Genomic DNA, 16,772 nt, shown 5'->3' with positions numbered 1-16,772 from the left:
AAAACAAAGTAGGGTAAGGGGGATCTAGAGTGATGGAGGTGGGGGAGAGGATGGGTTGCAATTTAAGGTGGTGAAGGAAAAGCCCACTGAGTAGGAAAAAAATGAGCAGAGCATCAGAGGAGATGTGAGGAGCTAGCATTGTGCAGCAGATAACTGGGGAAGAGCCTCACAGGCCGGGTAAACAGCCAGTAAAAAGGTCTCCAGGGGGGATGTACCTGCCACCTTCAAGAAGTAGCAGGAAGGCCAGTTACCATGCAGACACCAGCCGCACAAAGGTAAATGGAACAATCAGAACCGAGATCAAATTCTGGCTCTGCCTCTTACCACCTCTGTGATCTTTGGTGAATTATTTAATTTCTCTGAGCTTATACCTCTCCATTTATAAAATGAGATTTGGATATCTATTTCAAAGGATTATCTGTCCCACAGTATTAAAACATTTACCGAAGTCATCTCTGAATTTGTAGAGTGTGCTTCAGCAAAGCAGCAACTACCATTTTGTCTGGTTCTGATCCATTTAGTTGTATAGGGCTATGCTCCTGCTCTGAGCCTGTTCTAGAACTTCGATGTTGGTTGGTGGAGTAGCAAGGGGGTGGAACTGGCTGGGGTAGAAGGCCTGTTTGAAGACATAAAAAGGGATGAGAGGAATAAGCCTTAATTTATTCACTCAGCCGATGGATATTGAGCTTCTACTGCATTATAGGCACTTATTGCATGCAGAACCACCATGTGGAATGTGTTAAGGAATTTTAAATACTGGGATGGCCATACATTTTATATATATGTAAATAGTGTCTGTGTTTGCACGTATGCGTGTTGTTTATCTTAAAATCAACTGTGCACCAAAGGTGACTCAGATGTTTATGGAACTTTCATCAGAGACATCTGGTGAATTATGGGTTGGAGGTCAAGAGAACCATTAAGGCACATGGTGGTTCCTTCAATGTTAGTCCTCTTGGACTTGTCTGTCATTGTCTCTGGCTGCCTGGGAATGGAGTCATGAAAAGAATACTGGATTCAGAATCAGAAGGTGTTGCCTCAACAGCTGTCTCTTTACTTTTTCGCTGTGTGTCTTGGGCTTGTCATTTAACTCCTTTGAGCTTTTTTTTTTCATTTATGTAATGGAAATAAAACCTCTGCGTCACCTGCCACCCAAACGTCATAGGTCAAATGAGGAAATGGATTTGAAATCAACTGATAAACTATAAAACTACAAGATGAGACAAGGTACATGTCTCTGCTAAAGAAAGAGGCTGATGGGAAGTGGCGAATGGTCAGTTACCTGTTGTGGGAAAGAATGGTTTTGGCATTTTTCCACAGAGTAGACATTTGGTGCTAATTTATGCACATTAGTTAATTTTGTGCCGTTGAGGGCTCCAACAGGACTCCCTGGTGGGTGTGCACCATCCATGACAGAATCAAGGAAACCACATAGCTCAATACTGTGATCCTTCCAGGGATGAGACCAAAGGAGACAGGCTCTTAAAGGGCACAGACGTGGCTGACAGTTTCAAAGTCATCTGCTTGAGGACACCCTACGGAGGCCTCCTACGAAGTTGGATGAATAGAGAAAAACATTTTTTCTTTTTTCCCCTAAAAACTGTTAGGTTTGTTTTCAACCCAGCTTTTCAGTCCTCAGGGTTTTACATTCTGGGCATGTAGGAATGTTGATACTCTGTGGTGACTGGTGGTGTTGGGCCCTTCTTTCCAAGCTCCCAAACCATCTGCGGTGGCTGAGAGTGAGAAGGGAAAAGTGACATACTTTTCAGTAGGAGAAAAACACTTTCAAGAGTCAAACTTAAGGCAAGTTCTTAGAGAAAAGAGAATGATTCAGGAGAAAGGCAACCAGATGCTCTGTAGGATCATGTGTCTGATTGTAGCATAAGTTGAAGGTGGGCAGGAAAGAATCACTGAATCTGAAGAATTATTGAACCCTCGTCATGGATGAGGGTAAACCATAGATTCCCTTATGTCTCTGGTCCCACTCTCCAACTGCAAGCTGCAAGCTGCTCCTCAGGAGGAGCATGGTTTTTGCATTTTTCTCTGTCTCTGACGCTCACCCAAGGGCTTGATCTCCACAGTTGCTCTAGATATGGTCTTAGGTGGAATGGTGGCACTGGCCCTCTCCTCACACCAATGCTGGCAAGGGAAGGAGGGCAGTCCCTGAGTTTTCTGTGGACAAATCTACCTCAGTGTTCCATAGACCTTGATAATTGGGGAGGATATTTGTTTAATTAGGAGATAAAAATATTTCTCTTCTTCTATACCCATTCATTTTGAGTGTGCTTGTTGCACCAACAGTGGGCTAGAAATGGATCAGAGGGCAGAGCGTCCCAGGGGCTCTATGACAGGCCTGGGGTAGCTGGAGTAATTTACAGGTGTTTCCTGAGGTACAGATGGTTGTGAGTTTCTGATAGTGGTAAAATATGAAAAAGCGATTTTGCTATCATTTAGGCATTTTCATTTCTATTTGGACATTCATTGTATGACTTCGCCTATAATCTTGACTTCTATAATGACTTTTTGAGTGCCTGAAAGTCTTTTTAAATAAATTTATTTTTTATTGGTGTTCAATTTGCCAACATATAGAATAACACCCAGTGCTCATCCCATCAAGTGCTCCCCTCAGTGCCCATCACCCAGCCACCCCCACCCCCCACCCACCTCCCCTTCTACCACCCCTAGTTCGTTTCCCAGAGTTAGGAGTCTCTCATGTTCTGTCTCCCTCCCTGATATTTCCCACTCATTTTTCCTCCTTTCCCCTTTATTCCCTTTCACTATTTTTTATATTCCCCAAATGAATGAGACCATATAATGTTTGTCCTTCTCCAATTGACTTATTTCACTCAGCATCCAGTTCCATCCACATCGAAGCAAATGGTGGGTACTTGTTGTTTCTAATGGCTGAGGAATATCCCATTGTATACATAGACCACATCTTCTTTATCCATTCATCTTTCGATGGACACCGAGGCTCCTTCCACAGTTTGGCTATTGTGGACATTGCTGCTAGAAACATCGGGGTGCAGGTGTCCCGGCGCTGAAAGTCTTTAAACTGTTTACATCACCAGTGTTCTGGGGCAGCTACAAACAACACTTACCCCTGATTTGCCTGTTAAAATGTACCGGTATCTTAAAACAAAGCAAAATAAAACAAAACAAAAAGCCCCAACCAGTCCTGATATTAGTTCAGTATGTTTTAGTTATGCTTTGTCATCAGTGATGTTCTTCGCTTTGCCTGCAGTGTAAAAGGTTAGTTTTTTTCTCTGTTTTCATTTGCTCTTATATTTTATCTTTTCTCTAACAACATAGGAATTCTATGTGATTTTAATCTTTACATCTTAAAAGTCAGGTATTAGTTGTTCCTAAACAGAAAATGTTGTATCTTACTGAAAGATGTTTTAAGAAGTCCATATTTAAAACCTTCCATAACATTTTATCACTGAAAATAATTAATAAAATTTAATTAATTTGTATCACTAAGTCTTAAACAGAATCTCCCAAATTCTGTGCAACTTACCCCAGTTACACAATTGTCATAATTTACTGTGTGTGCCATGGTGTGAAAAAGGTAGGGCAACACAGCCATAAATGATCCCTGTTGCAATTTTTTATCCAGGTTTTTGTTGGACTGGATATAAGTGGGAAGAAAGTTAATCTTGGAGGAAAGGATTTCTAGAAGAATCCAAGATGCTGTATTTCTGTTTTTAAAGTTCCATTTGCTAAGATAGTGAAATGAGGGCAAGTTAAATTTCAGGATGTTTCACAATGATGGACACAGTCTGATGAGATTGGATGTGTTTTTGCAGATTCATGCCTTGCCAGCTGGATCTCCCTTGCTTCTTCCAGGAGAGAGGGCGTTGAAAGAACCAACAGGAGCTGAGAAGGTAAATGTCACTGCTTCCAGCCTGCCATATTTTGAAATTAAACATGGATTTAACAGATTTTAACGTGTCATAGTCATACAATTCATACAATTCATTAAGCCACATTTAAGTGAAAAGTAAGTGATAACCCTTGATTTAAAAATAATTGAGCAAGTGTTTTTATGTTGAACAGAAACACTTCATTTTTATTGAATAATACACCCAATATGGGAGTAAAAGCACCACATGGATCTGAAACTGACCTTAGATTACTCTTCCAGCATGCTAGAAGTGTGGGCAAGGGGGTGCCCCCTTTTCTTCTTGGAGGGCTGGGGAGAGAAGTTAGGGCTGAGAAAATGCACCTGCAGCTTTGAATAACCCACTTGGGGCAGGGGTGGGGGGTGGGGTCAGGGATAAGGCATGAAGTCTGTGGTCTCAGGAGTCAGGTTGCTATATTGAACAAATAAGAATACAACCCATGCAATGTTGGGGATGTACTTCCCCTAAGGAAATGATTTGTCATTGATCTAAAATTGTAATTTAAGTGGGTTTTTAACTGGCAACCCTACCTGAGAGGGAGTTTCACAGAGTTGGGAAGACATGAAGAAAAAAGAAGGAGTCTACAGAGTGATGGGTGTGCATGGTAGGGTAGGGGGGTAGAGATAACATTATTTCTAGGTTGTGTACCTAGGATGAGATTTGTATAGAATTTCTAAGGACTCACAGGGGCAAAGTGCTGGTTATGGAGGCCATTGGATGAGATCAGAACTGATTCTTAAAGACCAAAGATTACTCACAGAAAGAGGATGCTGGGTGTTGAGGAAGGGTTTTCCAGGCAAAACAAAACACGTCCAAAGACATAGAGGGGTAAAGCAATACCAATATCCACCTCCAGGAAGTCCTTCTGGTCCCACCCAGGGCAGTGGGGTGGGGGCAATTCATCCTTCCTTGCTCTGTGCTCTTCTTACCCTTTATTGGAGACCAAATCCCCTAGCTCTTCTGCTTTCTGCTGTTGAGACATCTGTGATGTGGGCCCCATCGAGTTGCTGGTGGTAGGTTATGGGACAGACCCCAGACTGATCATCCAGTGTCCTAGTTGAGCTGTGTATCCAACAGTGAATTGAACTGAGCAGACCCTGCTTTTTTGCCAAAGATTGGGAATGGAGGAGATGTTTCAACAACTTTTCGAGTGATGCAAAATTTGCATATATGTATATATACTTAAGTAAAGGTAGAGAATGGATTTATACAACACCAGACCTTAACTATCTAGGATTGTTTCCCCACGAGAGAAGTAACAACATAAAAGTAAACCAAATGGAAATATAAGTCAAATTTGTTCATTCTCTAAGATTATCCGCAAGCCAACCCATGCTGCTTACGTGTATGAAGTAATTTCTCTGTTGCACGACTCAGCAGTCGATTGCCTTTGAATGTCAGCTTTCAGAGGAGAGGTTGTCCTGTATCTTGTGTGTAATGCCTTTATCCCTGGGCTTAGAATCCTCCCTGCTTAAAGTTCTTCAACTTAGGGTGCTGCGTACACAGATGAGTAGGACCATGCTTTCTGCCCTTTGGGGCACAGAAGCTGAGGAGGCTCAGGTATGTGTGGAAAGGAAACTTTCTGGCTGCTGTCTTCCCACAAGGAGGTGTGACTCAGAGGCAAGCTTACCTGGAGATAAGAACATCAAAAAGGTGGCTTCTCCGAGTAGCTTTGAAATATAAATGAATTTCCTTTTTGTTTAAAAATGCTGCCTTCACCTAAAAAATAAATAAATAAATAAAAATTAAAAAAATAAAAAATAAAAATGCTGCTTTCCAGGGGCACCTGTGTGGCTCAGTTGGTTAAGCCCCTGACTCTTGATTTGGGCTCAGGTCATGACCTCAGGGTTGTGGGAGTGAGCCCCGAGTTTGGCTCCATGCTCAACATGGAGTCTGCTTGAGATTCTATTTCTGCCTCTGCTCCCCACTCCCCACCACACACACACACACACACACACACACACACACATTCTGTCTCTCAAATAAAAAAAAAAATCTTTTTAAAAAAATGCTATCTTCCAAAGCTTTAGCAGCTAGAATGTTTTTGTTCTTTTTGTTTTGTTGGTGGTGGGGGAGGTTAGGTTCTGAGTGGTGGGAGCCTTTCAAGTCTAGGGGTGTTTATCTTGCCTCTGAAGTTCATGCTGTTCACTGTTTTTTCTCTTTCCATCTCTTTGGGCATGTCCTCAAAGTTCTGGCCATTCAAGGATTGGACTCAGGCTTCTGAGGACCTACCTTGGCTTTTCTCTACCTGAGAAATCGCCCATATCTGGCTGTATGTGCCCTGTGGGAAATTGGCCTTTTTTGGCACCTTGCAGAGAGCCCGGTCTCCTTTGCATTTCTTGGCCCTAGGACCTCTCCTCAGGGCAGAAGGAATGCCAGGCTTTCTTTCCGCCCCACTGAGGGCTGCTTTCTGCTCTCCTGCGCCACCTGCTGTAACCAGCTCCAAACGCAGCCTTCTCGGTCTCCAGCCCCAGGCCCCCAGCAGGAGCTGGAGCCAGAATCTCAGACCAAGCAGATGTTACTGAGACTGCCAGCTTTCTGTCCCGGTCGTATCTGTGCTGCCTCCACTGGCTCACTAGATCAGAATCCCAAATGTCCCCAGATGACTTGCCACAAGTCACACAGACCCGGAACTCCTTGGCCAGAAGGAGGGAGCCTGTCAGTTTGGGGGCTGGTGACCAGAAGCCTCTGCCAGGTTCCTGAATATGTGGTCAGGGGAGGCCAGCCTCTGCCCAGCAGTGAAAATGCAAATGAATTTTTTTCACAATGTCAGCATACACATGGCCCATTATCCTTTAATGGGCTCTCCAACACGTCCCCAATGTGATCCCTGATTGGGCCACTAGGTTTTTCACAAGGTGCTCAGGAATTAGAAACTTTGTTTTGTGTTTTAAGCACTCTAGACTTTTCTATGTTCTCAAAACTTGGTGATTCTAACCAAGCGACCACAAAGGGAGTAGGGTAATGCTTTTTATTAGCAAAATTAAGTACCCCCATTTCCTTTTTAAAAAAATATTTATTCATTTATTCATGAGAGACACAGAGAGAGAGACAGAGACAGAGAGAGAGAGAGAGAAATAGAGATACAGGCAGAGGGAGAAGCAGGATCCCTGCAGGGAGCCCGATGCGGGACTCGATCCCGGGTCTCCAGGATCGCAACCTGGGCAGAAGGCAGGTGCTAAACCGCTGAGCCACTCAGGGATACCCCCCATTTCCTATCCTAGGTTGAAAATCTCTTGATGCAGGACTTATGCATTTGTTTACTGTCCACCGTACAGAGTGTGGCACCACAGCATATGCTTCACAAAAGTGCTTTTCTATTTATCTATTGAAAGTAAAACCTGTCAGGCCTGAGACTCTGATGGTTCATTTCTGATTAAACCTGAAAAAATAAACCTGACTTGGTAGAAAGAAATGATGAGTGATAGTAGTGATTCCTATTATTACACTGATAAGACGAGGATGTAAGCAGCTGTTGTCTCCTGAGGTTAGAAAATGTAGCAAGGTATGTATGCAGGAGACAGTTGGGTTGGATCTGAGATAGAACTTCCAGAAAGCAAAGGTTATAGTATATTCTTATTTTTTTTAAGATTTTATTTATTTATTCATAAGAGACACAGAGAGAGAGAGAGAGAGAGAGAGAGGCAGAGACACAAGCAGAGGGAGAAGCAGGCTCCATGCAGGGAGCCTGATGTGGGACTCGATCCCGGGTCTCCAGGATCACACCCTGGGCTGAAGGCAGCGCTAAACTGCTGAGCCACCCGGGCTGCGCTATAACATACTCTTATAAAAATACAAAGGAGGGTTTATCCCGGCTACTAGTCTAGAGGTGGATACACAGTCATTTAGTTTAGTAAACATTTACTGAACTGCTAGTTATGCCAACACCATACTGGAAGCTGGAGTTAAAAAGATGAATGAAGTCCGATGCCTAACCACAGAGAAGACTGAGACAAATAGATATTTTCGGTGTCATATCTTCAATGCTAGGAAAGATATGTGCCTGGGGTGTTGTGGGCACATCATGAAGGGGCACTAATTCAAGCTCCATAGTCAGAGAAGGCTTCCTAGAAGAGGTAATATTTATATGAGTTTTACCATTGGGTGAGAGACATCTAGGGACGCCTGGGTGGCTCAGTGGTTGGGTGTCTGCCTTTGTCTCAGGCCGTGATCCCGGGGTCCTGGGATTGAGTCTCACATCAGGCTCCCCGCAGGGAGCCTGCTTCTCCCTCTGCCTGTGTCTCTGCCTCTCTCTCCGTGTCTCTCATGAATCAATAAATAAAATCTTTTTTAAAAAATAAATAAAAATGAAGATGTTTCTATATCAATTAATCTAGCTGCCCACTTTCCTGGAATGCTCTGGCTGCATTTATTCATCTAGATCTCTTTCTCTCTTTTTTTAAAGATTTTATTTATTGATTCATGAGAGACACACAGAGAGAGAGGCAGAGACACAGGCAGACAGAGAAGCAGGCTTTGTGTGGGGAGCCCGACGTGGGACTCGATCCCAGGACCCCGGGATCACATCCTGAGACAAAGGCTCAACCACTGAGCCACCCAGATGCCCCTAGAAACATCTTTAGATCATAGAAAATCCTTTCAGTAGCTCTGAGTTGAGTCCCCTGGGAAATGCTATTGTCCCATAGGAAATACCTTACAATTCTTGTGGCAAAGGGAGGCTCAGTTTTCTGTTTCGTGTTTGACTTGTGACCTTATTGGGATAGCCTTTCATGGATTTAGGAGGGAAAAGGTAAGGAGGGGATCTCGTTTTCCTCTGCATCAAGGGTCATGATGCGAGCAGCCTCTTTGCTCCAACATTCAGGGCACATGCAGAGCTGGTGTGTCCGTGAGACAGCAAATCCAAAGGATTTGGGGGCTGCCTGCAAAGCCATGGGATCCAGCAGGCCCACATGAAGGAAGGCTAGGGCTGGGGCCTGCCTGCTGGATCAGAGAAAAGAGACAGCTGGCTCCCTAGAAACGCTCTCAGCAGCTGCTTTTCAAATGCTGAATGATTATTTACCAGAGCCCATTGTACAGATGGGAAAACTGAGGCCGAGGACCATGGAGCCGCCTCCCAGGTCCTGGGGAGCAAGGGGCGGCTACTACGTATTAATCTAGCTTCTTGTTTCTTACTTCGGGTGCCGTGGGGAGTACCTCAGGGTGGGAACCTGCGGGAGGCACTTTTCCCAGAAAGAAGTGCTTTTGAAACGGCAGCCCAGTTAGTAATGGCCTGTTTCCACTGGAGACCCTGCTTATTGGGCTGGCATCATGGGGCGGGGGTTCCCAGCCTCCTCCAGGGAGGTCATTCAATCGCAGCCCTGGCAGCTGGTGTCCTCCAGGCCCTGGACCACCATCAGAGAAAGGAATCCGAGGGAAAAGAAAGGGCCGCGCGGCTGCAGCCCCGAGCCCTCCACGCCCGCTTGCCCGCGCGCCCCGGGGCTGGTGCCAGGCGCTGGGCCGCCCCCACCCGCCGGCTCATCTGCTGGCTTTCAGGGCTGCGGCCTCCCTGAATGGGGCTTTGTGTGCGCCCCGGGAGCTGGCTCCGCGGAGCCCTGATCGAAATGCTGGACAGAGATGTCTCCCCTGCATCAGGCGCCCCTCGGCGCCGGGCCCATCCTTGGGAGGCAGGCCCCTCTCAGGCCACGCTGCTCCAGCCCTGGGAGCGCCCGGGACCTGCACCCCTGCACAGGGGGGTCATGGGGGGCCACGGGGATGCCGGGGCCTTGGCCACCTCCTCTGAGCGGTCTCTCCTGTGCCCTCTCTTTGCTACATGGTGCCTGGAGATGACTGAGGTAGTGGTAGTACCAAGGGGCGCTGTTAAGTGGTCCCTGCCTGTGTGCCAGGCATTGTGCTAAGGGTTTTAGCCCCAGTGAATCGAACCTTCCTGGCGAACCTGTGACAGACATGATCATCTTACTGCCCCCATTTTATAGGTGAGGAAACCAAGCTTGGAGACGTTAAACAACTTGCACTGGAATTCCTTCCTTCCTTCCTTCCTTCCTTCCTTCCTTCCTTCCTTCCTTCCTTCCTTCCTTCCTTCTTTCTCTTCCTTCCCCTTCCCCTTCCCCTTTCCCTTTCCCTTTCCCTTTCCCTTTCCCTTTCCCTTTCCCTTCCCTTCCCCTTCCCTTTCCCGCTTCCCCCTTGCCCTTCCCCCCTCCCCCTTCCCTCCTTCCTCCTTCCTTCTTTCCTTCCTTCCTTCCTTCCTTCCTTCCTTCCTTCCTTCCTTCCCTCCTTCCCTCCTTCTTCCTTCCTTCCTTCCTTCCTTCCTTCCTTCCTTCCTTCCTTCCCTCCTTCTTTTTTTCTTAAAAGATTTTCTTTATTCATTTGAGAGAGATAGTGAGGGAGAATGAGCAGGGGAAAGAGGCAGATGGAGAGGGAGAAACAGGCTCCCCATTGAGCAGGGGGCCTGATGTGGGACTTGATCCATCCCAGGACCCTGAGGTCATGATCTGAGCCAAGGGCAGATGCTTAACCATCTGAGACACCCAGGCCCCCCTGCACTGGAAATTCTGGACAGATTAGGTGGGCCCCTGCCCTGGCTCCCTCCTTCTGGCCCTTAAGGTGTCTCTTCCAGACATGGGAGTCCCTAAGGCCACTTCATGCTTGGCTACCTGGGAAATCATCAGGCTCTGGGGTGCTGGCAGATTCGGGGGACCCATGGGAAGGCAAAGTCTGATTCTGGCAAAATGCAGACCACCTCTTGGCCTTTCCGAAGTCCCATTGTGTTTACACTGCCATCCCTTTGTGCTTTTTTTTTTTTTTTCCAATCAAGATTAACATTTTGTTTTATAAGATAGGAGAAACTATGTATGTAAGGAAAAGTTTAGGGGTACAGACACATACAGAAAATTTTGCTAAAGGACACTATCCTCATCCTCCAAGAGATAACATGGTTTTGTGAGCCAAACAGTGCATGAGAGCCAGAGCACAGGATTCATGTCAGGTGCTGGTGACCCCAGCTCACCTACGGACTACACTGCTCTGGCCTAGTGTCCTGCTGTACGTGAGGGGACACGAAGTAACTCCAGGTATCTGACTCTGCAGCTGTCTGGTCAGGTTGAAGCATAGACACACATATTGTTTTTCTTTTTTTCTCAGGAGATAGAAGTGGTGGCAGTGATAGCATCTACATTCACCTACTTGGCCTCTTTTACACGGATGGCAGGGCTGTCTAACTTGGGAGGGCTCCACCTTTTTATGGAGCCAAGCTCAGCAACTCTTTGGAGGGACAGAAATGTGAACCATGGCTTTTAGAACAGCTCTGTTACCTAAGCCAAATGGCCAAGTGGGAAAGGAAAGACTGTATTTCTCTGTTTGCAAAGAGGCTCTGAGCAATCAGTGATATAACAGACCAACAAAAACAGCAGGAGAAATGCCGGTTAGGTCTAAAGAACTTCCTAACTACGCAATGTCTTGAGATAATCAGGCCAAGTTTTAAGTTGTCCTCCAGAATTTGTGTTTGTTTTTTTGTGTTTTCTCTTTCTTTTTAAAGATAGGTTAGTTCTTCACCTTTCTAGGCTATAATGATTGTAGCCCATACAACTTCTGGGGATGGGGGAATGGTTATCATAGGCCTAATGTAAAGGGAGGCCCTTTTATGTTGGCCTTCCACACGTGATAAGGAACTCTAGAATTGGGATCCTCAGAATTGCATGTGATATGGTGCGGCCCGCCCCTCACTGTGAAGAGCTAAGGTCCATTGCCAGCCACTGTTGCACCAGCCTCAGAAATGGCAACGTTGTAATGGTGGGTAATATGACCAACTCATTTTTCTATACATTACAGAGATGCTTTATGCATTGCTCTGATATATTTCCTTGAGGATGTTCCTCCATTAGACCATTGCTATCATCATGGATTATTATTAGAATCCAATGGTGGTGACATATGATAAATATTGATGTTTTTGAGTAACTGAAGCATAAGTCGGCAGAGGGATACCCATCACAATCAAGTTCATAGTCTGTAGATGATTAAGTGCCTAAGATGAAGGGTGTCACACACACTAGTCACAAACATCACTTTCGCTTATCTTTCACTTCTGACCCTCCCCCACTTAATATGTCACCATTTGTGTGTTTTCCTTGTGAGTTGTTTCTTCTTGACTTCGCTGGTCTCATTTCTAAGAGTGGAACTCACTATTAAAACAACAGCTAAAGAGAGCAGATTCAAGAGCCTGAGGGATCATTCAGGGAAGATGTCAGAAAGGACACTTGGCACTTGATCGTGCCAAGGAGCATATATAGGAGAGAAACCTGTTTGGGTAGCACAAGTACAATCTACCTCTGGTGCACCTCTGGCTCCGTGAAGCAGAAGCAATTTTCCGGGTCTTGGTCCTTTATTCATTGGGTAACGTGCAAGTCACTGGACAACTTAATCTTTGTGGACAAAGCTGGTCATTTATTTGTCAGACTTCGAACAGTAGGCAGTGCAGAGTCACTACGTTTGGATTGTGACCAGTAGACAACAGACTTTCACCAGGAGTGTTTGAATGGAAGAGTGACATGAGCAGGGGCACGCATCAGGAAGACTAAACTGAAAGTCGCATGTAAAATGGATTTCAGTGGGTAGATACGATTACTGGGAAACCAATGGGAAGAGACAGCAAGAGCCCAACAGAGGAAAACATGAGAACTGCACCAAGCACGATTGCAGCAGGAATGAAAGAAAGGGATCAATGCAAGAAGACGTCGAGAAAGGGTGTTCAGAGCTCAGCAGCTCAGCAGCTACAAAGGAGGGCTCTGCCAAGGGAAGAATGAGCTATGACACAGTCACTAGCAGATGTCCCCAGGGAGCCACTGGGCACTTGTCCAGTGCCCAGGGGGTAATTGGACTTTCTGCACTTTTCTTTCTGGAAAAAAAAAAAAGGAAGGATCAGCAGTGGCCTGTTAGCTGTGCAAACTTACCTCCATACCCTACTATTATGGGTGGAATATGGCCTTGACAAAGGGTGAGTCAAGATCAGAAACAGGGTGTTGGACATAGGTTTGCATTTCCACAAAAGGCGAAGCCATTGTATGGGTCCCATTGCCACTGCTCTGCCCCCACTCTTAATGGTGATGATATCTAAAAGATGGCTTGCTTTTCATTAGTGGGGCTTTCCGCATCCTGAAGTGGGAAGAATTCCACATTAAATTGAGAAAGAAAAATTTAACAGAAAGTGCCATGGCAACGTCCCGCACGAGCAACAGTATTGAGTGACTTGTCATGTTTTAAATTCTTCCTGCCCTCACGTTTCTTGTCACCATTTCCTGACTCATAAATCCGGGGCCCTGATACCAGAGTTCCTTGGCTTTGACAGCGAAATGGGTAATGACTTGCAAATAAGTTCTGTGTTCATTGGTGTCATGCCATTGGAAGACAGTAGGCCTTGGGAGGTGTAGTGAACATGGCATCTTCCTGGCCTCCATGATTAGATTGCAGCATGGGAACAGTGGGCTTGTCTCACTGGCATCTCTCTGGGGCCTCTCAGATAACCTGGCGGCACATTCTTTTATGCTGAGTTCAGGACAAGAAAGAATATTCTTTGGATAAGCAAAACCCAGAAGACTAAAGCTCTTTCTTTAAAGGAAAAGCCCAGGGGGTTCCTCTTTCTATGATCCTGGTTGGTCTCCGGCCAGGGACCTGTGAAATCCCCTGAAGATGAACAGCTCTTGGAGGTCTAGCTGTCTTCTTAATTAAAGACAAGAAAGCTGACTCTTCTCACACCCCATTTGGTTTTCCACATTGAAAGCTGCTTTTAGCCTAAGATGGCCTTTCTTTTGTTGGTTGAAAATGCTCATATCTACCATTCATTCATTGATATAGGAAAACTAAGCACCTCTGTAGTTAAGTCAGGCAAACTCTGAGACTGTAAAATTTCCTCCAAAGCACAGGGATGTGGTTACTTTCGATTGCCAGTCCCCAGAGAGACTGGAAATTATTGGAGAGCTTCTGGGTGAAACAGGGCCAGGGCTCCCAGGGAAGCTCAGTCCTAGGAGGGGGCGCCAGTATTAACCCTTTTGCCCATAATGCCAGGCTTTTTGATAAGGGCATTGAAGCCAGCTTGGGTTCCTAGAATGTATTTATCCAACTGCAAATGAGATTTGCCCTGGTTCCTTTCTCTTCTAGCTTTAAAAAATGGGTTTGACTTCAGAACCCTTTTGTTTCTTTCTAGGTAAGAAAATTCAGTACCGAATGCCCGCTCTAGGTATCTCTGGGCACATGTGGGTTGTCTAGGCCTGTGAGAATAGTTCAGATTTTCCATTCCAGGAGGCTCTGTTTCTCCATTCTGAAGAATACCCTCAGACCCAGAGCATGGATCCACAGTGCTCTTTCCTTGGTTAGCCATGAATTGATGCCAAGAATCGAGGACACACTTCTATAATCATTTTGTTGTTGTTGTTGTTGGAAGGCTGTTTGGCTGATCTCGCAGGCACCTCTCAGAAGCAGTCAGTTCTCAATGATCTGCACATGGATTACATGCTTTGTGAATTATTCATGGACAATTTTAAATTCCAAACTGGCTGTGGCAGTGCTTGACATGCTCCTGTTAAGACATCCCTCAATGTCCTCCTCTCAGCCAGGAATACCTAGGGAATGTTATGCATTCTGATATTAGCATAATACAAAATAAATCGGGAACTAAACTTATTGAAAAGTCATCCTATGAAAATTTCCAAATCAGGAAGAAAAAAAAAAGTGACTTTGGAGGAATCCCCTTGTGGAGTTGGATTATTTCTGCCCAAAGACATCTCTCCATGATTACACACAGCTTGTCATTTATATACTGACTCTGTCTTCCTCCCCAAACCAGAACTTACAGAAATGTAATTGCAATGTTGGAGAGGGTATTGACACATATAAATTCTTCTGCCAACTTGAGATCCCGTGGGGTTTGCACTAAAAGCTTCCCTAGCCCTTTCTCAAGACACTCTTCAAGGGAGTTGACTCTGAGCCATCGTGTCCATCTTAAATAGTATGAAACCCTATCAAGCAACATAAAGCCAATGTGAAAATTGGTTGTGCCTCATCCCCTCTTTGGTGAAAGTGTCCCATGCTTATTCCACCTTAAAAGTAGAACGTGCCCTTTTTGTGTGCAGAGACTCCACGAAGTGGGCCCCCGGCTCTTTCCAGGGAGGGAATGTAAGCAGATCCCTGAAGAAACCACTCGGCTCAGCAATTTTAGGGCTTGTTGTAATTGGCCTGGCCTAAAAGAACTCAGCAAACTGCATGTGTGCCAAGGAAAATGCAAATGCTTCCCTGAAACAGGCGTTTAGGGTGGATGAGAGGAGCGGGCTCATCTGTGAACCCAAGTAGGAAAGCAAGACCGACAGAAAATTCGGGAAATCAGAGAGGCCTCTTAGGGACCATTTTTTTTTTCACTTAGCCATGGGCGGTGGCCACACTAACTGAACTGGTCAGACCAGGCAGGGAGAGTGGGGTCAAGAGGGGAAGATCTTGAGTAGGAGGCTTCTTCCTTCTATTATGAGCCTCACTGTTTCCCTTGAGGGGTTAGAGTTGGTCTTCTTGCCCAGTCTGCTCCCCACCAGTGGTCCCCTGCTGGGCCCAGCATCCACCACCATCCTCTGGACCCTGGGAAGTTGACTGGGGTTACTTCCTACTGACTGACTACTCCTGATTCTCTATGGCTTCTCACATCTCTTTTCTGTAAAAGAAGGTAAAAACTAGGAGCTCAATTTTGTATGTCTGTTATTTTTCTCCACGGCGTCCTAGAATTCTCTGCAGTTTCTTTTATGCTTGTCTGCCCTCTCCTCCCTCCTCTTTATTTGTGACTTCCATGAGGGTGGGCCCCTGTAGTCCCGACTACATTCCTAGTGCCTACCATGGCCCTTGGCCCATAGTAGTTATTGGACAAATGACTGTTAAGTGACTAATAGTAATTCAGATTACTATGGGGTATTTGACAGCATGATTTTTTAGTAATGTTTTCAATTTCTATTTCTATGATATAGCTGAGCATATGGGAGGTGTTCAGTCAGCACTGGACAGATTCAGATTTTTCTGATGAATTAACAGTCCACCATAGCCAGGAGGGTACTCTTGGCTGCCCTCCTCTGAAAAATGAGCTAGTCAGGGGTGGCTGGGTGGCTCATTGGTTAATTGACTTGATTTTTACTCAAGGTCGTGTTCTCAGGATCCGGAGTTCCATCCCTGAGTTGGGCTCCACGCTCAGCATGGAGCTTAGGATTCTCTCTCTCCCTCTGCTCCCCACCCTGCACTCTCTCTTTCTCTATCTCTTTCTCTCCCTCAAATAAATAAATTAATAATATAAATATTTTTAAAAAAGAAAAGGAAAAATGGGCTAGTCAGAGAAATGGAGAGACTGAGTCCTGTGATGGGCCCAGCTTCCTTGCTGCTTCTTTCCACTCATATCTTTCAGTGCCTAGGGTCCTCCTTTGCCTAGGGTCCATCATGTACCCACACCCCCACCTCTTACCATCTCTTGAGACCCTGAGATGGTCTTGGAAATAGCCCAGGTATCTTAGACCTCCCTGGAGGCTCTCTCTTTACTTCTTCCAACTTCTAATGGAACTTACCAATCTCCTGTTTCTCCCTCCCCCCGCATCCCTAACCTCTGTGTCTTTTCCCTCAGCCTCCTTAATGCCCTCTGTCCCCTCTACTCAATCGCAGGTGCATCTTCTCATCTGCCACCCTCACCAGCTTTCCACTGGCTTTTACATCCCAGCATGCAAACCATTCTGGACACAGGCCACCTGGCAGCTGCTCAGGGCTCCATAGTAATTTTTCCTCATCCACAGTTTTCACCTTGGTTTATTTCTCCGGCCCCTAGTCTTACATCTCCCCATCATGCACCAGAAAGCTTGCTCACGCATGCAAAAGACAGCATATCACACAACAATCTCC

General features: G+C 45.7%; 1 long non-coding RNA gene across 1 annotated transcript in view; it reads left to right on the top strand.

Annotated features, from left to right (window-relative positions):
• LOC140631136 (uncharacterized) overlaps positions 1-16,772 on the top strand; it is a 214,310-nt gene that overhangs the window by 126,088 nt on the left and 71,450 nt on the right. The window contains exon 3 of the long non-coding RNA XR_012028788.1: positions 3,810-3,887. This is a non-coding gene — a long non-coding RNA (uncharacterized lncRNA). The remainder of the gene's footprint in view (positions 1-3,809; positions 3,888-16,772) is intronic.

The sequence above is a fragment of the Canis lupus genome, chromosome 3, assembly GCF_048164855.1.
Source record: "Canis lupus baileyi chromosome 3, mCanLup2.hap1, whole genome shotgun sequence".
Classification (NCBI taxonomy): Eukaryota; Metazoa; Chordata; class Mammalia; order Carnivora; family Canidae; genus Canis; species Canis lupus.
Note: the sequence above shows the minus strand (reverse complement) of the source record. Positions and strands in the feature narration are given on the sequence as shown.